Source organism: Pithys albifrons, chromosome 28, assembly GCF_047495875.1.
Source record: "Pithys albifrons albifrons isolate INPA30051 chromosome 28, PitAlb_v1, whole genome shotgun sequence".
NCBI classification, from domain to species: Eukaryota; Metazoa; Chordata; class Aves; order Passeriformes; family Thamnophilidae; genus Pithys; species Pithys albifrons.
This window is the reverse complement of record NC_092485.1, coordinates 4,928,177-4,944,528: the sequence shown is the minus strand read 5'-3', so window position 1 is coordinate 4,944,528 and position 16,352 is coordinate 4,928,177. Positions and strand designations below refer to the sequence as shown.

The 16,352-nt window shown below is 56.4% G+C and overlaps 2 protein-coding genes across 3 annotated transcripts in view; one reads left to right on the top strand and one right to left on the bottom strand.

Annotated features, from left to right (window-relative positions):
• Positions 1-9,190, bottom strand: part of BLACAT1 (BLACAT1 overlapping LEMD1 locus) — a 34,594-nt gene extending 25,404 nt beyond the window's left edge. Inside the window, exon 1 of one of the 2 annotated variants that reach the window (XM_071578843.1) lies at positions 9,029-9,190. The gene's annotated coding sequence lies outside the window, so the exon portion shown is untranslated. Of the gene's footprint in view, positions 1-3,332; positions 3,369-9,028 lie in introns of those variants that run through there. The other variant, XM_071578844.1, reaches the window with a different exon arrangement.
• A 6,645-nt stretch (positions 9,191-15,835) lies between these two features.
• CDK18 (cyclin dependent kinase 18) overlaps positions 15,836-16,352 on the top strand; it is a 42,363-nt gene continuing 41,846 nt past the window's right edge. Inside the window, exon 1 of the mRNA XM_071578833.1 lies at positions 15,836-16,001. The gene's annotated coding sequence lies outside the window, so the exon portion shown is untranslated. The remainder of the gene's footprint in view (positions 16,002-16,352) is intronic.

The window sequence follows — 16,352 nt, the reverse complement described above, 5'->3', positions numbered from 1 at the left end:
CCCTGGCTGTTCCCTGCATCTTTCGCTGTCTCCGAACGTCAGCCTGTCTGTGATCTTCCACAGCCTTTTGGGAAACGGCGTTTTTCCCCTTCCAGGAGCTGCCGGGGCAGGAGCTGTCCTTGGGAGCAGTTCTCGACGTGCACTTCAGCTGCCTTAAGCTCTCCCTCCACCTCTGTCTCCAACTAGAGGGGTTCAGACAGGATTAAATCCAACCACACATCCCGAGTCCTCTGGGGCTTGGCAAAGCCAAGACAAGTCGGATTTGGGACCTTTTTTTTTTTTTTCCCTCCCAGCTCATTGCTATCCATCGACTTTAGCTCTCCTAAATCCCGAGCTGTCAGTGTAACAACGGGTGATTCAGTGGGGATTTAGCCAGGCTTGGGAGCCAGATCTTCCTCCCGTGGCAGCGCCCGGCCGAGCATGAGAATGGCATTACCTCACCTGGCACTGGGCTGCTCTCCCTTGGCGGGACAGGAGGTCCTTTTGGGGGGCAAGGCCCCTCCCTGCTCTCTGCCCTGTGGGCAGCCCCCTCAGCGACCCCATAAATCCACATTCTCACTATTCATTTTGGCTGCAGTGATGTAGATGAGAGCTGTGATGGGATGAGTTTGGAGCAGGGGCCATCCCGCACATCCCTCCCCCGAGCAGGGTTGGGACAACAGATGAGGGCAACACCCTGGGAGATGTGTTGGGCAGCTCATTAACTGCTGGGCTTAATGAGCTGCTTGTCTGGGTTGTTGACACAGGGAGTGTTTGGATGGGCTGATATGCTGGATGTGGAGCGGGGAGTCCAGGCAGGCCAGGAGCGGTCAGGGAGGGCTGTGCCGTCTCTCAGCATCTGCTCCGCTCTGACATTGTGCTCACTTGGGCTTTTTTTTAATTGTCTTGATGTCCCTCATTTGCATAATCCCCATAATGCAGCGCAGCAGGACGTTTGCTCTGAGCTAATAAATAGATGACAAAAATAAATGTGTCATGTAAGATTTGCTTCCATTCCTTGCCTTTGTGAGAGAGCTCTCACCAAGGAATGGTGCTGGCGGGGTTGATCTCACAGGAACTGTCAGCCTGGCCTGCCACAGGCAGCACATTCCCTTCACCAGTGCTCCACAACTTTGCCAGATGTTTGGCTGAAGTTGTCAGCTGGGAGCAGGAGGAAGAGGTGGCTGTGGAACACAAGGATGTGCTCTTGGCAACCAGGGATTTGCCAGCCCTGGATCCTCCAAAGCTCTTCCCCAAAATCACCTCACCACAAAGGTGTCACCCAGACCACCAAAATGTTCATTGTTGTGTTCATCCTGTGACAGGCAGGCACCTGGAATGCCTTATTTCTGGAGTATTTCCTTTTAAATTATGGGACACTGTGGTTCCCTCTCCTCCCTAACACTGAAACCAGGTGGAGTTGAACTAATTATGAAATTAGTTCCTTGAGCTGAGAAAAAAAAAAGTGTAGTTTCTCTGCCATGAATGTCCAAGTGGACTCAAGAGGCTGAAAATATGCCATATATTTGCTACTGGATTATTCCCCTTGGTTTTACAAGAATTTATTCAGCCCCTCAAAGAACTTGACTGGATGGAGCACAAGACATTGATGGGAATGTCAGAGATCCCACCCTAAAACAGCCTTAACAGGCTCTGAGTTTGAAAATTCAGAGGGTTGTGTTATCACTGAGTCTCTGCACCCCTGGGAATCTTTGCTCCACAACTGGGTGTTTACCCAGGATGGAGCTCAGCTGGAAGTGGGGAACCTGCTGGGCATTGGGTCAGACCAGAGGATCCCTGGAATGCCAGGGCTGGGAAGCACTGGGGTTTGGATCTGATGGAGGGCAGCAATGAGACTTCTCAGACTCCTGAAGATGCAGTGGATCCTTTGCAGAGGTGCTGGCAGCTCTGGAGATCACACCTCGTGCATTCCAGAAGTTGGTATTTCTTTTTATTCCCACAGTCCCGTGATTCTGGAGGATTCTCAGCTCTGATATAAAAACACTTTAGCATTTCCCACTGTGTTGTTTCTTGAGAAAAGCCTGAAAACATGAATCCTAAAGGGTAAAGACTACAAGAGAAATACAGCCCCGAGAGTAGGTGAGCTTGATTTTTTTTTAAACTCCTGACCAATTTTAAATCACTTTTATGAGTGTACATAAGTGCCTTCTGCCATGTGAGCCTGGTGTTACAGCAGAGGTGGATTCATCATTGCTGGTCAGGCTGCACTTTCCCAACCACTCAGGTCAGGCTGTGAAAGGAGCTCATCAACCTCAGGGAGCTGCACTTGACATTTAACAGGTCCAGAGATGGGGCTCTGGGCTCAGGAACTGCCTCCCCAGTGGGAGATCTCCCCGTGTATGGGAGGTGGGATGTGTTTGGAGCAAGCTGGGCTGGCAGCTGGGATGCTCAGGGCTGCTGGGCTGACAGGAGGCCACACATGGACACTGGTGGGGGAAGCAAAGGGAGAACAGGAGACATGGAGCAAAGGCAGAGGAGGAGGGAGAGGTGGATCATGGCTCTGTGATGGGGCTGTGCTGAGCCCCAGTGGGAGAGATTTCCATCATGGGGAAAGAAATTCCATCTACAACAAGTCCTCTCCCAGCTCATCCCAGCAGCGAGATCTGCACCCCGATGATCCAGGGCAGGCTCAGCTGCCCCCAGGCCTGAGCACCAGATCCATGTGGTGGGGGCAGACAGTGCAGTGCTGGGACGTGGGAAGGCAGAGAACCACAAGGATGGAAAGCAGAGAAAACCAGCAAGAGTGGTGGAAATGAGCTGAGGTCCAGGAGCCAGGCAGGGAGGACTGTGACACATCCCTCCAGGATGCAGCAAATAATTTTCCCTTTCCCTAAAGCACCACGGCGAGAGGATGGGATCATCCATCTTCATTACATCAGCAGAATAGGCTCTGTCAGGTTACACTGGAAAACCAATCAATATTCCCTGTGGCCTCTCTGGCCACAGCTCCCACCACACCAGGAGCTGCTGTGGGGCCCGGGTGGGCACTGGGACACACCTGGCACCTTGGGTGCTCAGGCTGTGCTCCCTGGGCAACACAGGTCCCCAGGGCACTGGGAGGGCACAGAGACACCCAATTATTGCCACACACTGTCCACACACACTCAGTTTCATAAATGATTTCACCCTCTCCTCATCCAGCTCCCCAGATATTTTGCTTTCCCATTGCCATAAAATCCTGACACTCAGCTGCGTATTTTCTGTGGGCAACAGAACAAACCCCCTGCAACGACCCCCATCAGAAGAACATCAGGGAGTAAAAATCACCTGGGAAAGGCTTATTTTCCCTGCTGCAATCACACAACCCCACTCAGATTGCAAACCCAACTCACCCACAGCGACCTAGAGCTCACACACAGGGCAAGACACTTCCCCTCTGCCTCAGGGATCACCTGGAGATGGGCTCAGCAGCATTCCAGCAGTCTGACTGCTCCCCTGGAGTGGGAGACCCCGACCACCACATGGGGCTTGGGATTTTACAGGGGATGCTGTAAGGAAGCACAATTAGGGGGTGCCTAGTTGGAGGTAACTGCCCACACACTGGCCTCACACCTGGCACAGCCCCTCCATGCCCATCCTCCAGACCCTTCCCAGGGCAGGAATGGGGGGCTGGTGAGCTCCTCTCTGCCCTGCAGAGCTTCACCCGCCCTGTTTCCAAGGCAGCTCTCGGAGCATTCGCTCCTGCCTCGTGCCCGGGCTCCTGCTGCAACAAAAGTCTCTCACAAGGCAAGACAAGACCCATCCATCTTGCTCCCAAGGCGGCCACACGACTAAAAATAAGCCAATAAAGTAGCAATCACCTTGGAGCAGCAGCAGCAGAGCAGCTCTATTACAGCAGAGCGAGCTGAGGCAGCTGCGGCACCTGCGCCCGGCCCAGGCAGAGCTGGCACCCAGCAACCCCCACCTGCCCTGTCTGCCCCCTGCCATGGTGAGGGGGGTGGTGGGAGCAGCACCTGCTGCTGCCCCACGGCCCTGGCTCTGCCTCTCTTGGCTTCTCCTGGTTGTCCCATGGCACCTCTGCACGTGCCAGCAGAGGATGGGAACAGCTCTGAGCTCCTGGCACCAATCCTGGCTGAGAGGAGCAGGAGAAGGGCTCAATATACAGACAGGCTGAGAGAGTTGGGGCTGCACAGCCTGGAAAAGAGAAGGTTCTGTGGAGACCTCACACCACCTTCCAGGATCTGAAGGAAGCTGGAGAGGGGCTGTTCATCAGGAACTGGAACAACAGGACAAGGGGTAATGGGTTCAAACTGAAAGAAGGGAAATTTAGGTTAGATATAGAAGATATATACTTCCTGTGAGGGAGGGAAAGCCCTGGCACAGGTTGTCCAGAGAAGCTGTGGCTGCCCCAACCCTGGGAGTGTCCAAGACCAGGTTGGACAAGGCTTGGAGCACCCTGGTCTAGTGCAAGGTGTTCCTGCCCATGTGGGATGAAATGAGCTTTAAGGTCCCTTTCCACCCAAACCATTCTATGATTATTAGAGGGTTTGGGAGCACCCCTTTCTGTAAAAACTCTAAATAAATAAAATACCTCAACCTTGTAAATAAATAAAATACCTCAACCTTATGTGTGGGTCAGCTTTTTGCACACTGAGTGAAAGAACCCAGATATGGGACAACACCACCTCCCTTCCTTAACTTCCCTTCCTTAACCTCCCTTTCTCAACCTCCTCGCTGCTGTTCGCCTTTAATAAATGATCAGTTAGAGTTTTGCTCCTCCCTGCTGTCCCAGCAGCTCTCCCGACCCAAATTGCAGGTCCAGGGACCCAGTTCTGGGAGGCTTTTGTGTCCCTCTCCCCTGCAGATGCGGCCCCGGGGCAGCTCCCGCCTGATGGGATGTGCTGGGTGTTTGCATCTGTTTCTGTAGCAAACGCTCGTTTGTCATGTAGATCTCCTGGCATTTTTTAAAGGGTAGATTAATTTAGGGGAGCTCTCGGATCCAATTTCCCCCGGCAATGGCTCTATTAGGCTGCGCACAGCAGATACAGGCTCCCGTCCTCCTGCTGCTACTGATGGAATTTGATTCCGCGCTGCCAAATCTGCAGGGCTGCGAACACATTCCCGCTCCTGATTAATGTGAGTAATTTCTGCTTGAAAGAAGGTTGAAATGAGCAGCCGAGGGGAAGCGAACGGTGAGGGTTCTCCCCAGTCCCCCCTCCCCCGGCCCTCGCTGCTGTTTGCATTTCCCAGCTCGGCAATGGGCGAGCAGACAAACAGACTCGCTGGCCCCGTTTCAGCGCGGCAGAAGGTGCGGGAGGCGGCGGGGGCAGCGCTGCGGGACCCCGCGGGGATGGGATGGGCGGAGGAACGAGCCGGGGGACCCCCCGTTCAGCTGCACCGCCGGAGGGTGGGACACACGCGGGGTGAATGGGGGGACACGGGGGGATACACTGGGGGTACACTGGGGGTACACTGAGGGATTCACGGGGGGACACGCTGGTTACAGAGAGGGGACAGCGGGGGATTCACGGGGGGACACGCTGGTTACAGTGAGGGGACAGTGAGGGATTCACGGGGGGACACGCTGGTTACACGGAGGGGACAGTGAGGGATTCACGAGGGGACACGCTGGTTACAGTGAGGGGACAGTGAGGGATTCACGGGGGGACACGCTGGTTACAGTGAGTGGACAGCGGGGGATTCATGGGGGGACACGCTGGTTACAGTGAGGGGACAGCGAGGGATTCACGGGGGGACATGCTGGTTACACGGAGGGGCCATTCCAGGGGTCCTTCCAGCCCTGTCCTTCCCTCCCGCCCCACCCGGGGGTCTCCAAGGGTCCAGCTGCTGCCGGAACTCCCTGTTTTCCTGCCCAGCGTTCACACCTCCTGCCTGTGGTTCCTTCGGCCCCATCGCCAGGGCTGGTGTGAGACCTGAGATGCCTGCACGGCTCTCAGAGTGGTTTTGGAGAGGGAGAACCAGCTGCCCCCAGGCCAGCACAGTGAGTACCCCCTGCCTGCCTCAGCATCCCTGTGGCACCTGCCTGAGGACACGGGCCCTACAGCAGGGTCTTTGCAGGACCAGAAATAACGGGAGCTTTTCCCCAGCAAGATCCCGTCCCCTCTGTCCTCTCCCTCTGGAGCAGCGGTGGCTTTGTGTCTCCTTTTCAATTTATTTTTATAAGGAAGGAGAGAGAGAGAGAGAGAGAGAGGGAGAGTGAGGGAGAGAGTCACATCCTAATCTGGCAAAATGTCAGGGAGTGATTCAGAGAAGAGGCGAGCGGCAGAGAGAGGCAGCCCACACAGGAGACTTGTTTCTGATTTCCAAATGTCAGCATGTCCTTTAATTAAATGCTGATTAACAAGGGACGTGCTCCCTTGCGCTGGAGCCGGGGCTGCTGCTGCCACCACCGACTCCACAGAGAATCCTGGCGACGCCGCAGCCGCTGCCACCCCTGGGATGAGCCTCCTGGCACGACGGGGAGGAGGGAGAGTCGCGGGAGCTGAGCCAGGCGCCTCATCCCGCGCTGTGCACCACACCCAGGGCACCGAGAGGTGCTGGTGCAGCTGCTGCTGAAGCCTCCTGTGCCCAGGTCCCTGTTCCTTGTGTTGCCTCTGAGCGGGGATTGCACCTGTGTTTGTTGTCTCCATGTGGAAGCTGAGTTGGATCTAGTTGAGTGAGTCTGGATGCAAACCCCGAAGTGGATGCTCTTACTTTAGTTTGAGCAGCTCTTTCCTTCCTCAGCTTGGTCTGCTCTCTGTACACTTTAAGATGTGCTGCAAAAATGCTCCTGGATTTGGGATCTCCGAAAATAACTTGTGTACAGTGTCCCCAAGCACAAGTAGTTACAATGCTCCTTTGTCCTCTCAAGCTGCCTTGGCTTTGAAGTCGGTGGGAGGGTTATCCTTGAGGGAAAGGAGGGCTGGGCTGGGCTCTGGGCCGTGTCGGCCCTGGGCGGGTGCTGAACCTTCTCTGACCCTGGAAGTGATGAGCAGCTCCCTAAAGAGATGGTCCCGAGCCCCGGGGCCGATGGAGGTGGGGTTTGGAATGGAACAGGTGAGTTTGGACAGCTCACTGTGTGTACCCACAGCCATTCCTGGCCTGGGGGGCTTTGCAGGGGACCTTGCTAAGTGTGGACCCTCATGGTGAACTTCGTGCCCTGGTGCCCTAAGCCTGGCTCTAATTAGCCCTTCAGGCTGGTCCAGGCTGGTTTGGTCCTGGGCATTACAGGGTTGGGTCAGTCCTGCACAGGAGCAGCAGGTTTATGAGACAGAAGAGGAACACTCTGCTCTGCACTGAATCCATCTGACTGACCATCAAAGTGCTCCTGAGAGTACAAGAGCTCTCCAGACTGCACAGAAACTGCTCCCCTGAGCAGCCTCTCTCAGAGACCTGTGTCACACTGTGTGCATGGAGCCACTGGCTCAAGCAAAGCCAGGGAGGTGACAGGGCTGAAGTCACACACCAGACATGCCTATATCTGAATCAGTCTGTCATTAAAATGGAGCTTTTCAGTGGCAAATCTGAGACAAAAAGCTTTTCTTGCTTATCCTCCCATCTCCACTGCTATGACTGCTGTGCCCATCCCTCCCAGTGCACACTGGAAGTCTTTCCTCCCTTTCTGTGTCACCTCCAAGGTGTGAGTTTGGATGACCAGAGCCTCCAGGTGGCACATCTCCATGTGCCCACGAAATGTGCAGCTCAGAGTGGCTCTGGTGGCCCCATCTCCCTGTTCCTGTGCCACGTGCAGCTCCCAGGGCCTCAGGATGCCCCGTGCCCTGTCGATGTACTGCTCACAGCAACAAGTGTTCCCTCTCCAGACTCCCACAGCGATGCTGCCTATTCCCAAGCGCCACCTGATGGCATCTTCGCCAGGAAGGAGTTGTTAGACAATATTTATACCGGCACAGACGCAGGAATCGGCTCCAACAGCAGGGAGGGTGGAAATGGGAAATGGGGATGCTGAGAGCAGCCCTGGCTCAGCACCCTGTCCCGCGTCCATCCCCGGGATGGGGCAGGGCAAAACCGAGTTCAGGCAATGCACACAACGGCTCCTCTCTTCTCAAGAACATAAAAGTTCTTCCAAGGTGCCCAGGAGACAGGCAGATCCTTCTAGCCTTGCTGGAGGATCCCCACAACTCCCCCCTTTTTAATTTTCCTTCATGTGCCTGAGAAAACAGCTCTGTGTTTATAAACGTGAGAACGAATCACACAGAAATCCCGGGAGCAGCAAGTCCTGAACACCTCCCACACGGCAGAGCCAGAGAAGTCACTTTCCTCTGCCACCAGACAAGGGGGTTTGTCACACCAGTGTCACCTCCCCGGAGGTGCCTCCCGGCCGTGTCGGGGACCCTCTGCAGCAACAGCCAAGCAGAAGGTTGGATACACTCCAGCCCAAGAAGGTCTCCCTCAACACAGCAATAGTGTCTGGAAGAGACATCCCTCAGCCAGGCCTCTCCTTCCCTCTCCCAGACCAGTTCAGGGAAGGGAATATGGGTAGGATTAACACGGTGCTGGGTCAGGGTGGTCTTTGAGCATAAAGCCCTTGCAGAGGGGAGCTTAACTCTGCCACGGTTCTTTTTCAGTGTTTCCCCCTCCCCTTCCCTTCCTCCGCCGGGAGCGCCGGGCACTGACACTTGCCAGGGGAACCCACCGGTTCGGGAGAGCCCCCGGCTGCCCCCCGAGCGCCCGAGAGCCGAGCAGGGCAGTGCCGGCTCCCCAGGGATGGTTCTGACCAGCCGGGATCCCTGCTCAGCCTCTGGCATGAGCCAACCCGACCGTGCCCGAGGTCCCGAGCCCACCCATCCTGCGGGGACCACCATCTCCCCGGGTCCCGCTCCCGATTTTACTGGGGAGCACCAGGACCCCCAAGACGGAGGCACCGGGATGGAGAGGCGGCAGCAAAGTGTGTGCTGGGAGGGACGGGGGCAGGACGCAGGGGAAGGGAGGCGGCGGCGGTGGGAAGGGGGGATGAATCACTTCGGGGGAGCCAGATTTCCATATTCCCCCTGCTGGAAAATGAAAGTCTGCTCCGAGTTTGCATCCCAAACGTGATTGCTTTCGGATCCCTGCCTTGGAAAGCACGTACCTCTCTCAGCAGCCGGCCCTGCCGGGATCAGTGTCCATGCTGTCTACCTGTCAGCAGGCTCTTCCTTCTGTTCACGCTGAGCATCACGTTTGCTTTGAACACCGAGGTAGTTAAAAGCTGCAACTTAAGGACTCGAGGTGGGGGTGGAGGTGGACGGACTCACTGAGCATGAAAAGCAGCCATTGGCTCTGCCTCTCCGGCTGCTCTGCCACTGGGCTGGGCTGAACATGTGTCATCCTTCCCCTCGGTTCCCCTCGGTTCGGGGCCGGGAAGGCGGGGCAGGAGCGATGCCCCCCCGGCCGGAGCGCACCTGCCCCGGGCAGATGCGGACGCCGCTCCCGACGCGGCGCTCCCTCCCGGGGCTGCGCGGCATATGGTGCCTGCTTTTTAATTTCCTCGGGACGGCGGCTCGTATGGCGACTGGCAGGTTTCTCATGGCGCTTTAGCAGGCCTTTGATTAACCCCCGGTAGGTCCTTTCGTGCCAACTGGCCGTATGGGCTGAACAAAGCGCTTCCCGATCCCACCGCTCCCGACTTCCTTCTCATTAACGGGGAGCTCTCCGGCTGAGCCCCAGCCAGGAGAGCAGGGGCTGTGTCCTGCCTTTCAAGCTGCCTCTCCCGGCGTTGTGTTCCTGGGAAAACCAGCTCGGCTATAACCCCTTTTCAAACCCTGCCTAACTGTTACCTGTCGGCCCCGTGCAGGATTGATCTTGCCAAGTGAAATTGCTGAATGTTTAAACCAGGGGCAACGGGACTCTCCAGCTTTTGTGCAGGGCTGCTCTCCCAGGCTCTCTGCAAGCACAAGTGGAGTCGCTGAGTGTCCCTCGGGTCCTGCTGGGAAAGATTGCACTGCAATCAAAAGCAGTTTCTGTGCAAAATAACATGAGAAATTGGCCCAGCCCTTCGACAGCTCCCTGTGTGATTCCCAGAGCCACGCTGAGTCTCTTGGGTACCACCATTTCCAACCACATATTGTGCTTGCAGGTTTGTTCACTCTTCTGCATTAATTCCCATTTCCTCACGGGAATAGCTTTCACTCTGCAGGCTGTTCAAGCCGAGGCTGGGTCGGGGATTGTGTGAGCACAAATGGGCAACGAGCAGCCTGCTTGTGTCTTCTGAAGGGTTTCTGCTGTGTGTGTTGTGTTGGCTGTGACAGCAGGGATGTCACTTCTGTGCAGGGGCTTCACAGGATCAGGGAGCCCCTTTCCTGGCTGTGGAGAAGCAGCTGCTGCCTCAGCGAGGACGTGTGGGCACTTCCCACCTCTGATCCCGCTCTGCCATCCCACTGCAGCCTTGCCATGGCACTCTGCTCCCCTCCCTGGCATTAGAGGGAACAATCCTGGTACGTTTGGCATATAAGGAGCATGGCAAATTGATTTGCCATCCTCTCGGACTTTGTTCTTTAATAAAAGCAAAAACTATTAAAAACATATTCACTTTACTCTGCCACTGTTCCAAAACGAAGCTGAGTCTTCCTCATGCCCAGCAAACAGCCATTCACCTCTGTTTGGGCAGAGGGGTGATCCTTGGGACAGCAGATGGCATCAGGGAATTCCTTCTATTTATTTTATTCCAAGTCTGCAAAACCATCCCATTATCTGTGTGGGAACCAAAGACTTTGCTATTTGATGCACAGGATGAAGATTTCGGCAGCCTCTGGATCTGGGACACTGCTGGCTGCAGTTAAAGACCTGCTGGCAAGAGACAAACCCCCAAGAACATGCAGAACTGCTGAGAAACAGGGATTTCTGATGCTGCTCTTGTGGGGCGGGTCAGGATGCAGCAGCACCCGGGCAGTGCCAGGGCTGAGCAGAGGCACTGGCACCCAGTTCAGCCTGGCAGCAGAGCGAGCAGAAAGGGTGGCAGGAGTGGGGTTCGTGTCTCTCTCCGTTTCAAAGGAGCAGCCCGGCATTTCCCAGGCAGTCGTTTCTCCAGAGGACCACAAGGTGGAAGCATTTTCCAAAAACTCTGCGATCCCTTTCGGAACCTGGGGACAACCTGCCTGTGCCTGGAGGGGGGTCCAGGACAGCCGAGGAGCCGAGGGGTGGAGGAAAGAGCTGGCAAGGGATCAAGAGGGACACAGATCACAAGGGGAAAAGCCCCTTCTCCAGGAAAAGGCTCCTGCAATTATCCATGATGTTAACTGTTACCCAGGGAAAAATGTCTTGTGTCCTGCTCCCCAGAGCAGGAATGCAGGAGCAGAGGCTGCTCTGGACCCCCAGGCCTGCTCTGTGCAGGGGGACTGCCCAGTGTGATTTTGTGTCACTTCTGGGCCCCAGATGTTGAGCCCAAACATCCCAGAGAGATCTTAAAACTGTAGAATATCCTAAGCAGGACCCACGAGGATCATCCACAGCCCAACTCCTGGCCCTGCACAGACACCCCAACAATCCCACCCTGTCCTTGAGGGTGTTGTACAAACCCTCCTGGAGCTCTGGCAGCCTCAGGGCCGTGCCCACTGCCCTGGGGAGCCTGGTCAGTGCCCACCACCCTCTGGGGGAAGGACCTTTTCCTGACATCCAGCCCACCCCTCCCTGACACAGCTTTAGATGATGGGTCTCCTCTTTTTCCTCCTGTGGACAGAACTCCTGGACACTGGGATTGTGGCAGGTCTGGGCAGCCCCTTTCACAAGAGGACCAACACAGGTACCCAGGTGCCCATCCTGGACCATGTCCTGCTGCTCACAGCCAGCAAGACCAACCAGAGCCTCGGGCTGTGAGCCTGGCAGGACCTGCCTGTGCCTGCTTGGCAGCATCTGTGCTTCCTGTGGGCTTGGCAGTGGGCAGGGACCAGCCAGGAGCAGGGTTTGCCCCTTGGCACAGAGCCAGCCCTCGTTCCTCATGCCCCACACGGCACAGATTGCAGGTGGTGCTGAGTCAGGGCTGATCAGCTGGGCCTTACCCATCCTGAGGAGCTGCCACTGCTCCATCCTGCCCAGCCCTCCCAGCAGGGCAGGGATCACTGGCACGCTGCTGGATCCAGGCTCCACCCAGCCTGGAGGGTGTCTCAGCTCATGGGAGATGCCAACTGGGGCTTTTCCCAACCACCATCATGAGTCTGGCCCAAAGCAGGAGGGGGACAAAGCCCCTGTGATATCATTCCTTGTGGTCCTCACCCTTGGTGAGGGTGCTCTGCTCTCCTGCAGGACCTCAGTGCCTGTGCTGGCAGCACACATTTCCCTGGAATATTCCCTAGGGGAGGCCTGGGAGGGATACAGGACTTGGCAGCAGTGGAACAGCCCTGGGATTTGCCTCCTTTGTGTTGGGGTCCATTCAGTGCTCTGGAAACACATTCCCACCGGCCTTGGATGAGTCCCTTCACCTCTTCTCTGTGTGTGACCTCTGAGTTGGACATTTCCTTGTTATCTCCTGGTGTGGAGGCATTAAAAATGTTAAAAACCAGGGAGGAGAGTCTATACAGGCAGATAAATGGGGACTGCATTGCTGTGACTGCTGATCCCACACTCAGGAGGTGCTGGGCTTCCAGAGGTTTTGGGGTGGGGGTTCCCAGGAGCAGCAGCATTTTCCAGGGAGGTCCCACCTTCCCTGGCTGGCTCTGCCCCATGCCCAACTCCTGAGCAGGTCCAACATCCCTGGGGGTGGCACAGACTGAATGCAGGGCCCAGCTCAGTTTGCAGAACTGCCTTGACATTTCCCCTTCCCTTGTGTGTGTTTAGTCAGTAAACAGCTATAAATAAGTTGCTTATTCCCAAGGGGCTTTTGAGGAGCTCTAACCCCAGCGAGTGAAGGTTCTGTGCTGGGCAACAGAACTGGTATTTTCATCTTTATGCACTTTATTTCTGACTGGAAGCAGCATGAGCACAAGGAGAGTCAGGCTCAGCATCTGCAGATCTCTTCTGTAGTGCTAATTGATTAAATCTGTGAGACAACAAGAGAGCAGATTTATCCAGAACAGTCCTGTCTTAAACCTGTATTCCAATGTAATTTTTTTTCCTGGAACTGCCTTACTTAGTCGAAACTAGTGGCATCAGTGGCTGGGCTGCAGGAATGCCAGTGCTGGCAGATGGTGGGGCAGTGCTGGATGCCTCCAAGGCCCAGGGGAGGGGAGGGCACAGCTCAGCACTGGGGGTGCTCTGATCTCTGAATCCTCCCAGGGGCTGCACTGGCTCTGTGCCCTGCTGGGGTCACACGTGTGCCACCCCATCCACCCCTTCCAACCCACTCCACCTGGCACAGGAGGTGTGGAACCCTTTGAAGTCCTGCTCTGAGGCCCCTTGGGTGCTGCTGGAGCCTGGGGAGGGTGGTCTCTGCCTGCATGGGAGGGATGGTCCCTGCCTGGATGGGAGAGGTGGTCTCTGCCTGCATGGGAGAGGTGGTCCCTGCCTGGATGGGAGAGGTGGTCTCTGCCTGGATGGGAGGGTGGTCCCTGCCTGGATGGGAGGGGTGGTCTCTGCCTGGATGGGAGGGTGGTCCCTGCCTGAATGGGAGGGGTGGTCTCTGCCTGCATGGGAGGGTGGTCCCTGCCTGGATGTGAGGGATGGTCCCTGCCTGAATGGGAGGGATGGTCCCTGCCTGAATGGGAGGGGTGGTCCCTGCCTGGATGGAAGGGCTGAAATGGCCAAGTGCAGCCTCCAGTCCCAGGGCATCCTGCTCTGGGGCAGAGCCTCTGCTTTGTGTGAGGCACCACGACTGGAGGAGCCTCCAGACCTGTTTTCCTGAGCTTTGGGATTTGGAAAAGCTTCTGGTCAAGTTATTTGGTACACAGGAAGGGAACAACCTCATGCTTTACCCCAGAGCTAGAAATCAGTGCAAAGGCAGCATTGCCCTGCAGTAACAGGCAGAGCATCAACAGCCCTGGAGCCCTTGGGTGACATCCACAGCCCTGGAGCCTTCCTGGGGTGCTGTGGGTGGGATGCTGAGCTGAGGAGCTCTGGCTCCCAAGGCTTTCACTGTGCTGTGGGGGTTCAGCTCTCAGGGAACTGGACCAGCCGAGGGCAGGACCAGGCTGAGAGCAGTGGAGTGTCCCCCGAGCACTCAGCATCTCTCAGAAGGAATCTTGAGGCTCTTCCAGCCAGAAAGCAGGAAAGTTCCTCTGCAGCCTGGCAGGGAAGAGGGCTCAGACTGTCAGGACAGCAGGTTTGAAGGGCTGAGCAGGAAAAACCCAACATGCCTTTAGAGCATTTATTGACTGGGGCATCACAGCACTAATGAACTAATAGGAACATTCAGCAGGGAAGAGGCTTCTGCTGGAGGTTCTCCCCAGAGACTGCCTTGCAGGGAGCTGCCCACTGGGCACTGGTGGTTTTCTCCTTGGCAGATGCCTCAGCAGCAGTTCTGGGCCCCCTGAAAACCCCTCTGCCCTGCCCTGCACAGCAGGACCTGTGCTGTCCCTGGAATTCCAAGGGTTTGCCCTGGGATGCAGCCAGTCCTGCGAGGCCTTGCCAGGTCTTACCTCCAAGAATTTCTCTCTGCCCTTTGCTGCTGACACACGATGTTTGCTGGCAGGGAGGGAGGGGGCAAGGTCCTTGTCTGCCCTGCCTGCACCAGCCAGTTCTGTTTGTGCCCTGGGAGAAGCAGCACAGAGCAGCAAGGAGTGTTTACTGGGGAGGGGGAAAAGCAGAGCAGTGTTTTATTCCAGTGCAGGTTTCCCTGAAGTCTGCTGGGATGGAAACAGGAGCTGACACCGAGGTGCACAGACCTTCAGGAGCTCAGGAGCTCCCACAGCCCCTCGGGGGCAGCAGGGAAAGGGGAGCCCAGGGGGTCCCTGCGGTGCCACCAGTGTCTGATCTCTGACCATGCTGTGGGTCACCCCCTGTGCCCACGGTGCTCCTGGCAACTTCCCCCAAGCCCCAGCCCCCAGCTGAGAGTCTTTGGGGGCTGGTGTTGCTGCCCCCAGCCCCAGCAGCCTCCCCTGTGCTCACAGGAGCTGTCAGCCCAGCTTGCCTCAGAGGGAAGGACTCGCACACAGCGAGCGGCAGCTGGGGAGGAGATTCTGCTGTTTTCAGCTCACTCTGCTGCCATCTGCTCCAGTTCCCTAATTGTGACAGCAGAGGTGGGGGATGTCAGACTGGATAGGAGGCAGAGTGGGGTGAACATCAGCTCCAGCAACCTCGACAGACTCTGTGGGCTGGAGAGGCTCCCAGACACCACGAGCCAGGCTGGCACAGGCACCAGCACATGTGTGAGGGTGGGACTGCACCCACTGCACTCCCAGCTAAGCCAAGCATCTTCCTTGGGCACATCCCTGGCATTCCTGCCCTCTCAGGGCTGCTTTGCTCTGTGCATGTGTCTAGCACTGCAGTGCCAGCCTGTTCTTAGCTCCCTTTTTTGGAAAGGCTCTCACATTTATCATCCCTCTAATGCCCACTGAAGTTTATGCCTGAATCAATGTTTTGGGAAGCCAGAGCTGGGCTGGATTCCTCATTTGGGCTGAAAATAGCTAACAGACTGTGAGGCAAGCAGCAAATCCTGGCTTACCATCCTGAGGCTGTCAGAGCCAGCAGTGAGGGAGTCCCTTTTTCTGGTGCCACCCAAGCTGTTCTTGGTGAATATTGCCAGCCCTGCCATGGCTCCTCCTGCTCCATCCACCCATCCATGTATCCCTGTGGCCAAAGGCTCAGAAAAGTCCTTTTCCTCCAGCCAGGCCTCCTGCACTGCCTAGGCCACAGGATTGCATCCTGCTAACTGGGGTGTGACTGGTTTGGACTGGAAAAGCCCCTGGGATGTTGTGGCCATGGGTATTTCCACACAGCTGGTGCCAGTCCCAGCAGGGACTCCCACTTTCTGTCAGCAGGAAAGCACCAGCCACTTTGCTGCTGTGTCTGGTGCACACTGGCAGGGAGAAGCATCTGCTGGGTTTGCTCAGGCACAATTTCCCCCCAGAGCTTTAACCCTGGTGCTCCTGGATCCCCTGAGGAACAGCTTGGAGCCCCTGGGGCACTTCCTCAGCCCTTTGCTGCAGCCAGGACTGAGTGTTCAGCCTCCAGCTCACCCCGAGAACTGCCTGGGGACGGTAAGTTTGTCAGTGAGTCAGTGGGAGGGAGATGGATTGTTCTCTGAAAAAACAACTTATCTCCTCCCCTCACTTGCTTCACAAAGGTGACAAGGGACAAGGTCCGCTCCCAGGAGCAAACTCCTTTGGGGCTGGCGGCGGCGGCTCCTTTTGAACTGAACTGTGCCCTGGGCTGAGGCGATTTAACCCCTGAGAAACAGCTGCTAAACACCTGGAGACCTTCAGGCAGAGCCATCCTGCTCAGGCACTGCAGGTGCCCTGGCTGGGTGGCACTCAGTGCTGGCAGGGTGCTGAGTGCCAGCACTAGCTTTGCACTGAGCCTTCCTCTCCTTGCTGTGCTGAAAAGCCAAA